The 16,635-nt window shown below is 41.6% G+C and overlaps 1 protein-coding gene across 1 annotated transcript in view; it reads left to right on the top strand.

Annotated features, from left to right (window-relative positions):
• Positions 1 to 16,194, top strand: part of SLC10A2 (solute carrier family 10 member 2) — a 45,319-nt gene extending 29,125 nt beyond the window's left edge. Inside the window, exons 6-7 of the transcript XR_009740084.1 lie at positions 7,124 to 7,278; positions 16,013 to 16,194. The gene's annotated coding sequence lies outside the window, so the exon portion shown is untranslated. The remainder of the gene's footprint in view (positions 1 to 7,123; positions 7,279 to 16,012) is intronic.
• The last annotated feature ends 441 nt before the right edge of the window (positions 16,195 to 16,635 follow it).

Genomic DNA, 16,635 nt, shown 5'->3' with positions numbered 1-16,635 from the left:
ATGGTGATGCGATCAGCCTGTGTCCCCTGTGCCTCCTCGTCCAGCTGGTCCCTGGGGGCCTCTGTTCCTAATCGCTAGAGCCCGGCTCCCCAGCTGTGGCCGGCACTATGGCCTGGTTAGCCCCACTGGGTGTTCTAACCCAACATTCAGCTCTGATTCCCTTCTCCCGTTTCCTCCCTCAACTAAAATCTCACGCACCCACTTTTCTTTGCAGCTAGGTGGCCTTATGCCTCAGTTCTAGACAATTGCACGGAGGCAGAAATGTCCAGGGAGATTGAATAACAGTAAAACCTTTGGTAATTTCTGGTCGATGTTGCTGTAAGGTTAACAGATGCGTCTGGCATTGCTTCTTCCTCCACGTCCTTCTGCCTTCAAGAAAAAGAGTGCCTGGTGCCAGTCCAGCGGCTAGGAGGGAACAGAAACCCAAACAGACACCAGCCCTAGGACCTCTAACCACTGACCAATGCCACCAGCATCCTGCCTCCGAGCTTACTGAACCTGAGAAGAATAAACACTATTTAGTGAAGCGGCTGTTGCCCAGACGTGCTGTTATTCGCAACTAGAAGCATTCCTAATTCATAGACCTAGTCATCACTATCACTGGAGCTGCCTCGGGTATAAGACTCCCACACAAACATCTGAGGACACAGCCATGGACAAGAAGAAGCTGAAAGGTGTAGGGAACAGTCAAGACAAATCTTCTCCACAGACAGCTTTGCTCAGGGCACAAGTGGCAAGTTCTGTAAAAGCAGTGATTTGCAGGGGGGAGGAAATGCCACACAGTTGGCAAGATCTTAGTTCCCTGACCAGGGATCAAACCTGAGCCCCTGGTAACGAAAACGCTGAGTCCTAACCACTGGCCCACCAGGGAATTCCCAGTTTGTCTACCTCTTATCACAAAAAATCAGTACATATTTGTGAAAGTGAATACACTGATCCTGAATCAAATTACAAAAAGCATTGCTCATTTTCAAGCCAAAAAAATCTTCCCATAGACTAAAAATTAAATGAAAAGTAATAAACACAGAAGTTGCAGATATAAGGACTAGGAATTTTCTGGATTATTTCCAAGTGTCTATTGCCAAGCTACATGTTGGAATATTTTACTTTGTACATAGCATGATTATAATTTTATTAGTCTTCCCAGACCATGAAAATTTCTTTAAAGTATATTTACACTATTCATTTGCTCTAATGTAAACAAATGTCCTGCCCAACACTGATCGAATGAGATTGGAAAGACAAAAAAAATCAAAAAATTCAAATTATATAATCCTAATGTGTAGTAATAGTTTTTAAAGCTTTCAAATGCATGCTTATTACATCGGGCTTCCAATTGCACATAGAGGCATCACTCAGATGGTTCTTTTATTGAGTAAATATGCATTAGGCGCAATTTTAAGCATTCATTATTAACTCAGCCAACCAGAACAAATCCATTAACAGCGAGCTTATCTAGTTTATCAAATGAATCTAGACTAGGTTCTTAGGAATGTGCTTAAATGTTATATTTATTCATTAGACTTCACTGGAATCCCAAAATAATATATTCATTATGCTAGGCATTTTTAATGGACTGTGTCAAATGATGTTCTCCAAAATGCTGAAGTGATATAATACAATTAACTTTATAACCCAGGTGTTAATTCTCATGATATAAAGGGCCATGAATGAATCACCAACATTATAAAGAATTGTGTTACCTTTGGTCTCTAAGCTCCCCATACTGATGTCTTCCCAAACTTCCAACCCCTACTTACCATTCACATTTGAAACTGTGATCTTTTATTCTTTACCTGGAGATTCTGCTGCTGAACCTGAGAAATTTCCTCAAAGTTGATATTTCCTCCATACCACTGGACAGGGTCCACTGCTTGGGAATGCTCCTAAATCCAGATTCTATCAATTTTGTGCCTCCAAAGGTGAGAATAAAATCACTTGTCCAGCATGAATTGGTATCTTTTTTTAAAAAAAAATTATTTTATCTTACATAACACATACCACATCAATCAAAATGCTGAAAATGATTTAATTTTCAGATTTGGTGATCTTATTATTATTCTCTACCCATAAGTTTTTCTTTTTTAAACTTTTTTTATTGGAGTATAACTGATTTACAATGTTGTGTTAGTTACTGCTGTACAGCAAAGGGAATTAGCTAAACATATACATATAGACGTAGGGCTTCCCTGGTGACTCAGACAGTAAAGAATCTGCCTGCAATGCAGGAAACCTGGGTTTGATCCCTGGGTCATCCTGACCCTTTCTCCAGATCCCCTGGAGAAGGAAATGGCTCCCCACTCCAGTATTCTTGCCTGGAGAATCCCATGGACAGAGGAGCCTGGCGGGCTACAGACCATGGGGTCGCAAAGAGTCGGACATGACTGAGTGACTGAGCACACACACAGGTAGACTGTGATGGAGATTAATTGTATAAGGACTGTTTTAATGTACTATAGGTCTTTAAAACACTCAGAGTGTCTTTATTCCTTTATCATGCCACCTGGACAAAAGGTATCTTAATCTTATGTTTCAAAAATTCATTAATCCTACAACATATTGTTTCATAACTCACAAAATATACATTGGCTCATACCCAATGTTTTCTGGCTAAACAAGCAAGCATTTATCGAGGGCTCATGCCTCACTGAATTTCAATACCCTTGGAAAGAACTGCAATGATGAAAAGAATTTCTAAAGGGCAAACTGCGATTATGCCTGTGTGTGTGTGTATGTGTGTGTGTGTGTGGCTTCGTGCATGCACACACACGTTTTGTGTATCTAATTAGTACACACAGGATCCTGATATTTACAGGGAAGACGATTTCCGCAAGAAACAGCAACTATCCTTGCAAAGGCAAGATGCATCTTTACAGAGAGGCGACCTTTGATTATAACATTTGCAGGCTGGCTGCCTTCTGAACCTTGCTTGCCTTTGTTTATTACACTCATTTCTGACAATTCAGAAAAGACTGAGTCTTGCAGTTAACATCTACTCAGCAGCTTCATTTCCCAAGGAAACGTGCCTCAAGGACCCTGCCCCACCTCTTTCTGCAACTCCCTTCTTCAAGGACTTGGGCATTTTATAGACTTGTAAAAAAGCTGTGTTATATCTGATGATGACAAGCACATCAGTCGTTTACCTAAAGTTCTGTCCCTTCCACACTCTACCTTATCTCTTCTTTTATAACTCTAGTTTATTGTTATTGGCGTTACTGAATCATAAACCTAAGAAGAAAAAAATGTTTCATTTTAAAATATCTTCTATACTATTTGGGGGTTACACCCATACTTTGAATCTTCATCACATACTGGAGTAGGAAATGGCAACCCACTCCAGTATTCGTGCCTGGAAAATTTCATGGACAGAGGAGTCTGGCAGGCTACAGTTCATGGGGTGGCAAAGAGTTAGACATGACTGAGCACTGAGCATGAACACATTGCATATCAGTTCTTTAAAATCTCTGCGTGTTGTATCATATCACATAAGAGTATTTCAAGCTGTCTTGCCTTTCCCCCACCAATATATAATCTCCATGAGGCCAAGGACATTTATACGCAATCCCATGTAACCTTAGACCTAAAATAGTGCCTAGCTCATAATAGGGGCTCAATACTTGTTAAGGCTTCCTGGGTGTCTCAGTGGTAAAGAATCCACCTACCAATGCAGGAGATATGGTTTCCATCCCTGGCGCGGGAAGATCCCCTGGAGAAGGAAACAGCAACCCACTCCAGTATTGTTGCCTGGGAAATCCCATGAACAGAGGAGCCTGGCGGGCTACAGTCCATTGGGTCACAAAAGAGTGGGACATGACTGAGTTACTAAACAGCAACATTTGTTAACAAAGAGTATGAAAATCTATTGTTGAAAATATTAACACGTGAAACATTTTTCTGCTCCCATTTTCTTCCAGTTACCCTGCTCCTTATAAATCTTCTCCTCATTCTTTCCATAAACGCTTATATAATCTGTGATCCTCTCCATTATTTCTTTCTTGGCTCTATGATCTTCAACTACAGTGTAAGCACAGTCATCCCTTGGTTTCTATGGGGGATTGGTTCTAGAACTGCCATGGATATTAAATTCAAGATGCTCATGTCTCATATAAAATGTGGTTTTATCTGCATATAATCTATGCACAGCCTCCCCTGCGCTTCTCTGATGGCTCAGTGGTAAAGAATCCACCTGCCAATGCAAGAGACACCAAGAGGTGAGGGTTCGATCCCCCGGTCAGGAAGATGCCCTGGAGGAAGAACCAGCAGCCCACTCCAGTATCCTTGCCTGGAAAATCCCATGGACAGAGGAGCCTGGTGGGCTACAGTCCATGGGGTCAGACACAACTGAGTGCCTGAGCGAACACACACATACACACAGAATATCTAATACAGTGGAAATGCTATGCTAATAGTTGTAAATACAATGCAAATACTATGTAAATAGTTACTAAGCTCTGTTTTTTAGAACTTTCTGGAATTTTCTCTTCCAAATATTTTTGATCTAAGGTTAGTTGAGTCCTTGGATGTGGAACCTGTGGATATGGAGGGCTGACTGTAAAATGTCTCATTAAAATAGACTTAGTGGCTTTCTTTACACCGTTAAGGATGTATACCCAACCCTGAGCTCTCATTTCAACTCTAGTCCTGGAACTAATCGCATGTAGGATACTGCTCCTTTAAAGTAAATCTATCCTCTTTACTCCAGCATTGCATGCACTCACCTAATTTCATTCCTTCTATCAACAGCATTTGCCAAGTCAGCCCAGCTTGAAACTCTGAAACCACCTTCTCCTCTTCCCCTTTCCTTCATCTCCTATAGCCAGCAAGTTAAATGATGGCTCCAGTATGAATTCAAAAGGCCTCTTAGAAAAAACAGGGTCATTTGTAGTGCTGTGAATGGACTTAGAGTCTGTCACACAGAGTGAAGTAAGTCAGAGAAAAACAAACACATGTCACATATTAATGCGTGTATAGGGAATCTAGAAAAATGATACTGGTAAGCCTATTTGCAGGGCAGAAATAGAGACACTGATGTAGAGATTGGGCATGTGGACACAATGGGAGGAAGGGAAGAGGGGGACGAATTGGGAGATTAGGACTGCTGTAGATACACTACCATGTGTAGGACAGACAGCCAGTGGGAACCTTCTGCGTGACGCAGAGAGCTCAGCTTGGGGCTCTGTGATAAACTAGAGGGGTGGGATGGGGGGGGGTGGAGAGGCTCAAGAGGGAGGGGACACATGTATACACAGGGCTGATCCACATTGTTTGTCGTACAGCAGAAACTAACACAGCTCTGTAAAGCAATTATCCTCCAATAAAATTTTAGAAAAGCCCTCTAAGTCCAGCCCCTCTCCCTCACTTCCATCACCATACCCCACACTGGCCCTCATTTTCTCTTGTCTGGGCACCTTCATTAGCTTCTTGGGTTCCCTTCCTCCAGTTTCTCTTCCCTCCAAAATCCTGTCCACCCAGCCCTTGACAGCACATCCAACCAATGTTAGGAGTTGACTGCTGTTTGTTCAGTGAATGAATGGAAGAATGGATTCGTGAATAAATGCTGTATTGCATAAAGTGCCTTACATATTTCACAGTAGTCACCCCATGCCAATATGTCTCAGCTCAGACTCTGAATCTGTCTACAGTCTGATACCAGCTTCTGTCTACTATTTTCAAACTACCCTACCAGCCCAAGTAGTTTGCCCTAAGCAGGCCAGAATCAAGTTTCTCTGGCTCGGGAAATCACCCAAGCTTTGACACATGCAAACTTCACCCCGCTACCTCCGTGAATGCATGTCTAGAATGACTTGTGCCCTCCCTGGCCATCCATCGTCTCTTAATTCCTATAACATCCCCTAAACAGTAGTGATAAATTTTGGCATTCTATCTGCAACGTCATTTCACTGTTTCTTGCCTATATATCTCTTTCTCTCAGCTAGATTTACATAATACTGGAAAATGGACAGTATATTTTAAGGTCTTTGCTCAACTGGCTACAGTGATTTAAAGGCCTATGTATCTCTCTAACTCTTGATATACTTCATTTTGCTGATGCATACATCCCACAAAGAATAAGAAGGAAACAAACTTTAAAGCAAAGAAAAAAAATGTACACATAACAGACTCCTGGAAGGACAAGAAACCACATGTTCTATACCAATTAATTAACATGAAGCATATAACTCAAGAGAACCTATAGAAGTAAAAATTTCTAAATGTTTACATTTATAGTCACAAAATTGAAAAAATGTAAATGATCAGAATTCGAAGCAGAATATTTTATTGTTTTCATTATTGCTTTCTGAAATGCCAAAACTAACTTACTGCTAATATCAGTTAGTTGAAATGAGAATATATATATACACACACATATACATAAACATTCCTGTTGTATAAAAACTATCTAGAAAAATTTACTTAATTTAATGGTTCTCAATGTACTTAAGAATAACAAACTGTACAACCTGTTTTTTTTAAAGTGCCCAGTAATAATAATGTCAAAAGACAGAGGATAAATAGAGACAGAAATCAGATATCAAAGAAAGTACCATATAATTTTATTAAGGATGCTTGTTCCTGCAACTCAAAAGTTGAAAATGTTCTTATCGGATAAGTTTCAAAGATAAGAAGAGCAACTGAAGATAAGAGTTTATTTTTGACCCTCCAAGGACTAGCGGGCATTTAGTAGGGCATAAAAATAATAAAGGAAATAACTCACATTTTTTGGCTTCAGGAAATACCCTGCTGTTTATGGAAATAATTTCCCAGTCTTTATCCCCTGTTTTTTCAGATAATTATTTCAGTGTTCATTTAGCTTTGGTGCTTAATAATAGAAGTTTTTAAGGAGAGATTTTAGACAAAAAGCCTAAGATGTAAGCAGAGGGACTGTGAGGGGGATGGTGCGTCTTCCCCTACTCCTACATCCTGCTTCCCTCTTCCTGCCAAGTGCCCCGCCGTGGGTCATTCAAATTTCTAGTCTCACCTGGCATTCCTTCCCCAGAAAACTTGCTCTCCAATAAGGCTGACCCTCTTCAACATTTTACCATAACTCCTCATGCACACTTGACTCTCCACCTTAATATCAGCCATTTCTGTAGCCTCTGACATCTTCTTCCCCTCTTTCCAGCTACCCAGGTTTGACCATCCTTGGAGGTCCCACTCGAATGCCACCTCCCGTGAGGAGCTCTCCCTGATCACATCAGAATCTTCAGAAATGCTGCTGAGCTGTAACATTCAGACAAATGCTGTGTCTTCTCTCCTCAAGTGGGTTAGCCCGTACAGGTGGGTTGACACTGTCCATGAAAAGAGTCAATCAACAATCTATAATAGGAATAGGAGTTTGGCGACTTGCCTGGTGACCCAGTGATTAAGACTTGGCCTTTCAATATAGGGGGTGCTGGTCAGGGAGCTAAGATCCTACGAGCTTTGGGGCCCAAAAACCAAAACATAAAACAGAAGCAACACTGTAACAAACTCAATAAAGACTTTAAAAATGGTCCACATTGAAAAAAAAAAAAACTTAAAACAAACGCTTTATTTGAGCCACACTGAGGACTATAACCCAGAAGCCAGCATCCCAGATAACTCTGAGGAACTGCTCTGGAGAAGTGTAGTTTCAGCACAGTTCTACATCTGCCAGAACAAAGAACAATGAACAGGTCAGAGATACATGCCTTCAAGGTTTCAGAAACACAGCACCCACACAGTGAGTCATCCTGGCCTTGGCACCTGGGAAGGGAGTCTTATCATCAAAGGAGTCCCTGCCTTGGCACCCCAGGAAGGAAGGCATTTAATCTACTTTTAACATGAGCATTCTTTACCTCTGGTCAATGCACCCTTTCCTTTACTAATTCAAGCAGATGTACAATATACATTTGAAAGTTGCCAACCGGCTGTTTTAACTAGCATAAAATTCAAGTTAACTCACGTATAAGCCATAGAGACTTCCCCAGACTTCAATAAGTGGACATTTCTTTTATCGATATCATGTTTTATGCTTCAAAGGACAAGGGATTGGGGCCAAAAATGAGCCTACTTTGCTTCAAATGCCTACCTCCTAATTCCTTCTTCTTAAGTCTTCACATGGTGGCTCCCCTGATAGCTCAGATGGCAAAGCATTCCCCTGCAATGCAGGAGACCCTGGTTCGATCCATGGTTTGGGAAGATCCCCAGGAGAAGGAAATGGCAACCCACTCCAGTACTCTTGCCTGGCAAATTCCATGGGTGGAGGAGCCTGGTAGGCTACAGTCCATGGGGTCTCAAAGAGTCCGGACATGACTGAGCGACTTCACTTTCACTAAGTCTTCACATCTTCTTTACTGTCTTCTATTTTGGTGAGTTTCTGTTTAAACATGTCTCATCTCCCCTAACAATAGGAGGAACTTCTTAAGAGCAGGGCTCTGTCTGGTGTTGTAGGATTCGACCACCAGGATGTGGAGTGTCGTACATGGACTAAGAAATAACCAGGGACTCAGGAAGTATCCCTTTAATAATTGTAACACAGTGGTTTAGAGTTCAAACATCTGGAATCCAATTCTGACTCTGTCGCCTACACCCCGTGGCAGTGTGGTCTAGGAGGTTGCTATTTATCCTCCACCAGCCTCGGCAGCTGCATCTGGGAAATGTAGCAGCATCAGCTATTTTCCAGTCCTGTTTTGGGTATTCCCAGGGCTGTGGTGCTTTCAGTGGTCTTCTTCCACCCATAACTGGGAGAGGGGCCATGTCTTTGGTGAGAGACAATGCTTTGTTTACGAAATTGTAACTATCCCTTTAAACTCTCTGCAGAAAATTTACTCCTTTTCACCGTATTTTTCTGAAGTTTCCCTGCCAAACTCGTAAAAGTATGGGAAGGCAATAAAAACAAAGGAAAGGAAGCATTTATAATATATATGTTGACTCTGAATAATAACCCAAACAAATAACGCTGTCAAGGTCTTTGCTGTCAAGCATCACTTTGGAATCCTTGATGGGTATCCAACCTCACTTAGAAGCAGTAAGCTGAGTCCTGGAGACACTTTTGTGGTTCCCTGCAGCCTTGGTTGAAGGCTTTAGCCCATGACACTCGCTTCAGTGAAAAGTTCAACCACCTTCAGTCCTTTCAAACAGAACAACCCTGCCTGGCCTTGTGCTGTTGTGTCTTTACTACTGCTTGGGGAGCTACACCAAAAATGAACTGATCTGAGCAGCCAAGTGGCAGGCTTCTGGGAGGCTAACATTTGCTCGCCTGAGTGACTCTCTGATTCTCACATGCCAAAACAATTAAGGAAGCAGCAGTGGGTTAAAAAATGTCCTTTTTTTTTTTTCCTGTCTCAGCCATGGCACACAGCTCCTCTGCATAATTTGTTTTCCATTATGCAGACTTCAACATCTTGTTTACCACCGCTCAGATGGAGTGTTCTATTTAGGAAAGTTTCAGGGTTTCTATGAATTGATTAAGAGTGAGATTTAAAAATATAAAAAGTGATCAGTATTCAGTGAAAGAGGCATTGCGGATCAGCCATGAGTATGTGCAATGATGCACCAGCCAGGGAAGTGAGCCAACTCGGGATCTTTGCTCATTGGAGTATCATTTATCTACTGAGCAAACCTTGTCTGCCAGCCATCGGGCTTGGCTTTGGGAGTAGATCAATTTCCTTGCTTTAGGATCCTGCATATTATCTTTTATATTTGTGATTCATAATCAACATGATCTGATTAGCAAATCAAGGAGAGAAACATCGACACTCCAGAAGATCCATCTGAACACACACAAAAAGTTTAAAACCAACTTCCCCACAATATGGTACTGTCCAGTTAACTTCACGGCCATGGTCTTTAAAGGTCTCCCAAAAAAGCACCTCTCCAACAACATTATGTAACCCTTTCCACTTTTTCAAGCCATGAAATGTATTATCTTAGCTAAAGTCAGCTCATCATAGGCTCTGTGCTATAAGCACTTACTTGATTTAGCCCTTTTAAACATTTATTTCACTGTTTTTTGCCATCCTCCCAGTCCTTGGAAAATAGTTTCTTCCACTCTACCAAATCAAGACTGCTTCTCTCAAATTCAATCAATTAGAATCATTTCTTCCAGAAAATGCTTTTACTCTGAGTTTCAGTCACAACGTTCATTCAAATAAAGAGTATCCCACTCAATCTCATATTATATCTAGATTATTTTACAATATAAATGTAAATATGCATTTACTATGCAACCTGGTGGCTCAGACGGTAAAGAATCCGCCTGTAATGCAGGAGACGTGGGTTCGATCCCTGGGTCAGGAAGATCTCGTGAAGAAGGAAATGGCAACCCACTCCAATGTTCTTGCCTGGAGAATTCCATGGACAGAGGAGCCTGGCAGGCTACAGTCCACAGGGTCTCAAAGAGTCAGATATTACTGAGCAACAAATACACTTCAAAACTTTGCACAGACCAGCTATATAATTAACGTCTAATGAATGCATAAAATTTCCTTCAGCTTCTCATCTCTCCACATGAAGAGTCTTTCCAGTATACCATCAATTCCAGTAGTGCACATTCTGGCACATCAATGGTTCTGTTATGAAGAGAGACCAATTACAAAGCTATAAAGACCATTAGAGACACTTTTTAAAAAAATGCACGGGGTTTGTGGAAAGAGGAAAGTAAAGGTTTAGTCATTTAAGAGTCGGAGCCACTTCAAAGGGGCCTTTGATTTTTAGAAGTGAGCCCTGGGAAATATAGACTAAAGCAAATAGAACAGATGCTTGGCAAGTTAGCCCTAGTTTTCTAAGAAAACACACACACAATTAAACAATGACTGGTCAAAGCATAAATGACTGGTCAAATCATAAAAGATGTCTTTTATCCAGAAATTTCAGTAATGAATAGACAGATCCAGGAAATTTGCACAGAGAAAAATAGATTTCCAAGCTAGGTGCCCAATGAACACAGATCAGCAAAGCAGTCACGGTTTTAAGCTGGCCTCCCAGATGTCTCTTTGGCCAGAAATGGTGCAGACCTGCAGAAACTTCTCAAATTAGCCCAGAATCCCAGGACTGACCTGGAAGGGAACCACAGGGAAGTTGGAACAGAAGCTGTTTGGTCCTTTGCCAACCTTGACCTCAGCGAGAAACTGCCGAATAAAAAAGCACCATCAAATCTTTAAGAGAATTACCCTTAACCACACAACAGTCAGAGGGCTGAATGGGCATGAAAATGCACCTTTTTACCACACCTCTTCTGAGCTCAGAGCACTGAATCTTGTCTGAAATCTGACAGTAGAAAAGATTATTTCACCTGTTTGGTGTCAGAATTAACCCCACGATAACACCTTAAGTCAGACCATGAGAAGTGGTTGAGGCTGTTTCTGATGTAGGTACAGCAATGCTGAGGAATAGATAGATAGATAATGGGGCTTCCCAGGTGGCTCAGTAGTAAAGAACCCACCCACCAGTGCAGGAGATGCAGGACACACGGGTTCAGTCTCTGGTTCGGAAAGATCCCCTGGAGAAGGAAATGGCAACCCAGCCCAGTGTTCTTGCCTAGAGAATCCCATGGACAGAGGAGTCTGGTGGGCTACAGTCCTCTGGGTCGCAAAGAATCAGACACAACCATGCAACTGAGCATGCACACATATTTAAGATATATTTAACAACAATGCATATTTAATAAGTTATATATATGTGTGTATAGCTTAACTTATTAAACTTGATGTTCCTTTCCTCTGAATGTCTTATTAAAGGAATAGAAAAGAACCATCAGTTGGTTATGGCCCCACAATACAGTTTTCTATATATGTGTATCTCAGTACACGGGCAGTCACTTGAGATAGTGACTCAGAATTGGATGCCGAAAGGATTTCAGTAGAGATCCCTTTTGGTGACATTGCAATAGAAACTCACAAGTTAATCAAATGCCATGAAATTTTTCCGCGATAATCTCTGCTGCCAACACTGCATGGGCAAGTAGCTGTTTCCATTTACAGCTTCCAAGGAGGGAACTTAGGCTGACAGGTAGGACACAGACCATCCTAGGAGGAAAATATGCTTGAAATACAGGTTTTTTTCGTCATGTTCTTAACATCCTCTCCCCTGCATCTGCATCCAGTCCCAAGAACGGCAGCTTCTGAGTCGTGACACGCAATCTGTTGGCTTCAAGCCCTGTAAGAAGTTGGACGGGTGCCCTCTTGGGATGTCACTACATCCTCTTTCTACCGTGTGACCCTCCACAGATGCCTTGTCGTGTCCGCCTCTTCAGCTGTCTGCTTTTGAGCATCCTGCTTCTGAGAACACGGGCGGTGAGCTGCTGAGGCGGGGTTCAGGAGCCCCACCTCCACGCCACCTCCTGCCCAGTGGCTTACCTGCTGATCTTAACCAGTACTAGTCAACTCAGCCCACACAGTTCAAGCAGACCCACGTCCTGGGTCATCTAACTACATGGCCTTCAGCACAGTCTGTCCTTTTTTTGTAGTTTTTTTTAATCTTTACCTCTTACTAAACTTAATAACGTAACACCATATCTGATTTTTAAAATTATATATATATATACACACACGCGCACGCACAAGAAAAGGAGACTTGAGGGAGGAGGTCAGACGCATAAAAGTGTGATATGTCCAGCCAGAGCCAAATTCCTGAAGGGTGAGCCCACTACAAGGCCAAGCAAAATAAGACACGATCGGCGCTAACTCCATTTTCAAAAGTTCCCACGTGCGGGTTTACGAGGGCCTGGAGGGACGACCTGCTCTCAATTGTGTCCTGTTTAATTTGGCCATTTCAAGGTCTAACTCTTTTCTCACTTGGCTCTGGTTGGAGATATCACACCTCGAAGTGTCTGAACCTGATTCTTAACTCGGCTATTTCAGTGCCCATTAAATGTTTCTGATTTGGTATCACTCTAAAAGAATGTGTGAGCGGTTTCTTACACCAATGTCTGGACTGACTGGGGTCACATGTGATTGGTAGGTTTCCACTATTCAGCTATTTCGCACCACCTCACCCCCACCCAACAGCTGTAACCTCGGGGTTCATCTTCTGTGTGGGAGGCCAAAATATGCTGAGGTCAGGCACCAAAGAAGTTAGATTTGCACCGCTGCAATCACAAGAAAACAAAAAATGACAATGGCTTAGAATGAAATAGATGTGTTCTCTTTGCCTGGGGTTTCTCATTAACACGGTTCACAAGTGAAAAAAAAAAAAATAGATAGAGGTGTTGCTAATCCAGTAGATGAAAGGCAGAAATCACTTCCTTGTGTCTGTCAGTTTCTTCGTTTATTAAGTGGTGAGACTACTGTGTATCACACAGTAACTCAGTATAGGGTTTAGAGAGACAGTGGAGGACAGGGAAGCCTGGCGTGCTGCAGTCCGTGGGGTCACAAAGAGCCAGACACGATTTAGCGGCTGAACAACAGCAACAGGATTTAGTGGGAAGAAACTCAAATGGGATGAACTCTAAATTCCTTCGTAGAAATGCATTGTATTTGTTTCTCTCCCCAAGAAAGAATTAAATTCAGTCTAAAGAGACACATAAATACTAGAAAACCTAAATTAAAATATTTTAGAAAGAAGATTCATAAAACGGGGTAAGGAATGAGCAGATGGATGATGAAGGTTACAGTCAGAAAACAGCATTGGAACCCTGGTTTATAAGCTCTCTAAATCATTTGTCTCATGGAGCCTCGGTTTCCTTACATGTAAAGTAGAATCTCAACTAAACTCTACTTCAGTGGATTTTTGAGGATCACATGAGACTGTAGACATAAAAGTATGCTGCAGAGTACAAATCCCGATAAGATATTTCACTAACATCATAAAAGAAGTCAAGAGTAACTGTCAAAATAGGTGGGACTATAACTGTAAGGGTAGCGCTAATGGTGAAGAACCCCCCTGCCAATGCAGGAGACATTAGGGATGTGGGTTCGATCCCTGGGTCAGGAAGATCCCCTGGAGGAGGGCATGGCACCCCACTCCAGTATTCTTGCCTGGAGAATCCCATGGACAGAGGAGCCTGGGGGACTACAGTCCATGGGGTCGCAAAGAGTCAGATAGGACTGAAGCAACTTGGCACGTATGCACGTACAGCTGGAAGAGTTCACGGAAAGATGGAAAGAGATTATTAGCGTGAATCAAAGAAGGTTAGAGAAGTGTGCTTTGGAGCAGGTGCAGTTTTAGGTGAGCCTTGAGGACAGGTCCAATCTGAGCAAGTACAAGAGAGGAAGAAAGTCTTCAGGGAGAGAGGAGTAGCATACAGGTTCGGGGGTTGGGGAAGTGAAGCTGGAGGGTCTCAGGTGCAAAAGCAGGTGACGTCATGGTGTGGGGAAACGGTGCTCCGGTGAGAGCCCTGGCGTTGGGATGGACACCCAGGGCACGAATGAGTGCCATTCCTGCTGTAGACTGCATATCTGGGTCCTCCCCAAATTTGCTGAATCCTAACTCCCAGCGTCACAGTCTTCAGGAGATAATGAGGGTGAGGCCAAGTCAGAAGGGCAGGGCCCTGGTGTGACAGGGTTAGAGCCTTTGTACGGAGAGTCACTACTGTAACAAGAGTCAAGGGGATCATTTAGAGTCATGCGAGTATTCAGAGAGACAAGGCCTCCTGCAAGGCAGGAGAAGAGACTTCAGAATAAAAACCCACCTTACTGACCCTTGATCTAGGACTTTCTAGCCTCCAGAAACACCAGGATCAAATGTCTCTTGTTTAAGTGGCCCCATCTGTGGTATTTTGCTATGACAGCCCCAGCTGACTACGACAAGCTCCAAACATGGGCAGCCTCGAAAAGCAGCCAGAGGGACGGGGCTGAATACGGTAGCCTGTTGGTTCCTGAGGGGGTGGTGAAATGAATTTGGTGATGGTGTGCGGGGTGAAACGGAAAGGAATAAGGCTGAAAACAGATGAGCGTGTGATGAAAATGGCTGGGAAGGTAGCAGTGAGGTGGAGAGACTGAATCTGATGGGCTTTCGTAAGACTGAAAAACAACAGGGGACTTGCCTGACTGTCGGGTGGTTAAGAACCCGCACTTACATTGCAGCGGACGTGGGTTCGATCCTGGGGCAGGGAACTAACGACCCCACATGCTGGGCTCAACACAGCCAAAAAATAAATAAAAACAAGTTTTAAAAATACATTTAAAAAAAAATAAAAGACTTAAACAACAGCATCCAGAGATTGGGAATAAAGGAGCAGGAAAAGCCAGCCTGATTCCTAACTTTGGCTCTTATGTTTTAAAAAAGAAAAAAAAAAAAAAATGGATGAGGGGCTTGGAGTAAGCAGGTTGAACTGTTCAAAATAAAAACTCAAATATTGTTATAATCCATCTTCTTCATTTTAATACAGAGCACTAAGCCTTTGCTCATAGACTGGCCAATCAAAGATTAGGATTCTAAGAGTACTATGCTCAGTTTGTCTTAATTCCAAGCTTCCAAGAGAGTCACTGCTATATCCTGCTGCTTATACATTGAGCTAAAAAGGGCTAGCCAAGCACTCCATTCCTTACTGGTAAGTTTATTTGTAAATGAGTGAGCTAGCATTTGTGAATAATGGGACCCCTGCAAAAACACTGCCATGCAAACATAAAAATTAGTATGCCGAAACACACAGTCATTATAATAAATATTCATGATCAGTGGAACAACTAACTCTCAAAAATTCCACATTTTCAATCAGGAACTTCCCGAATTATAATTTGGAATTTCATTATTGGGCTGTCTGTTAGTTATTCAAAGACTAAACTTAAAATTTAGATATACAAATCCTGAAAGTTTCCTGTTTAATAAATTTATCTTAATAGATATTTTCTCAAATTTATAAAGCTGCTTTTTTCCTTCTGAGTCTGTATTTTTGTTAGAGTCATTCGAAATATTCTGGAGATGTAAGCAGAAGAAAATATTACATTTATCAGACCAAAGAAAGTATTTTATTCATTTCTTTATTACTAAAAAATGTGAGTTATTCATTTATAGATAGAGATTATAGATATAGATATATAAAATCTAATTCAGAGCATTAAAGCTAGTGGTAATTTTACAAGTCATCTAATGTACTGCTCTTATTTAACAGGTCAAACCACTGAGACCCAAACTTCCAGAGCCCGACCTCATTTTATTGTATTCTGCTTTATTGTACTTCATAGACACTGTGTTCTCTACAAATTGAAATTTTATGGCAGCCCTGCATGAGCAAGTCTGTGAGCATCATTTTTCTAATAGCATCTGCTCACTTCCTGTCTCTGTGTCACATTTCAATAATTCTCAATTTTTCCATTTTATCATATTTATTAATATTAAGATGATCAGTGGTCAGTGAATTTTGATGTTACAATTGCAAAAAGATTACAGTCCACTGAAGGTTCAAATGATGGTTAGCATTTCTTAACAGTAAAGTAATTTTTAATTGAGATACATGCTTTTTGGGACATAAAACATAATAGATTGTAGTATAGTGTAAACGTAACTTTTATATGCATTGGGAAATCAAAAATTTTGTATGACTCATTTTATTGCAATATTGTGATCTTAGCTTTATTGTTGTGATATGGAATCGAACCAGCAATGTCTCCATAGTATACCTTCACATCCACAGACTCAATCAACCAAAATTCAAAAATATACTTTTTTAAAGTCCAGAAAGTTCCAAAAAGCAAAACTTGAGCTTTCCCTGCACTGGTAACCGTTTACTCAGCA

Source organism: Bos javanicus, chromosome 12 (assembly GCF_032452875.1).
Source record: "Bos javanicus breed banteng chromosome 12, ARS-OSU_banteng_1.0, whole genome shotgun sequence".
Taxonomy (NCBI): Eukaryota; Metazoa; Chordata; class Mammalia; order Artiodactyla; family Bovidae; genus Bos; species Bos javanicus.
This window is presented reverse-complemented; position numbering and strand designations above follow the sequence as displayed.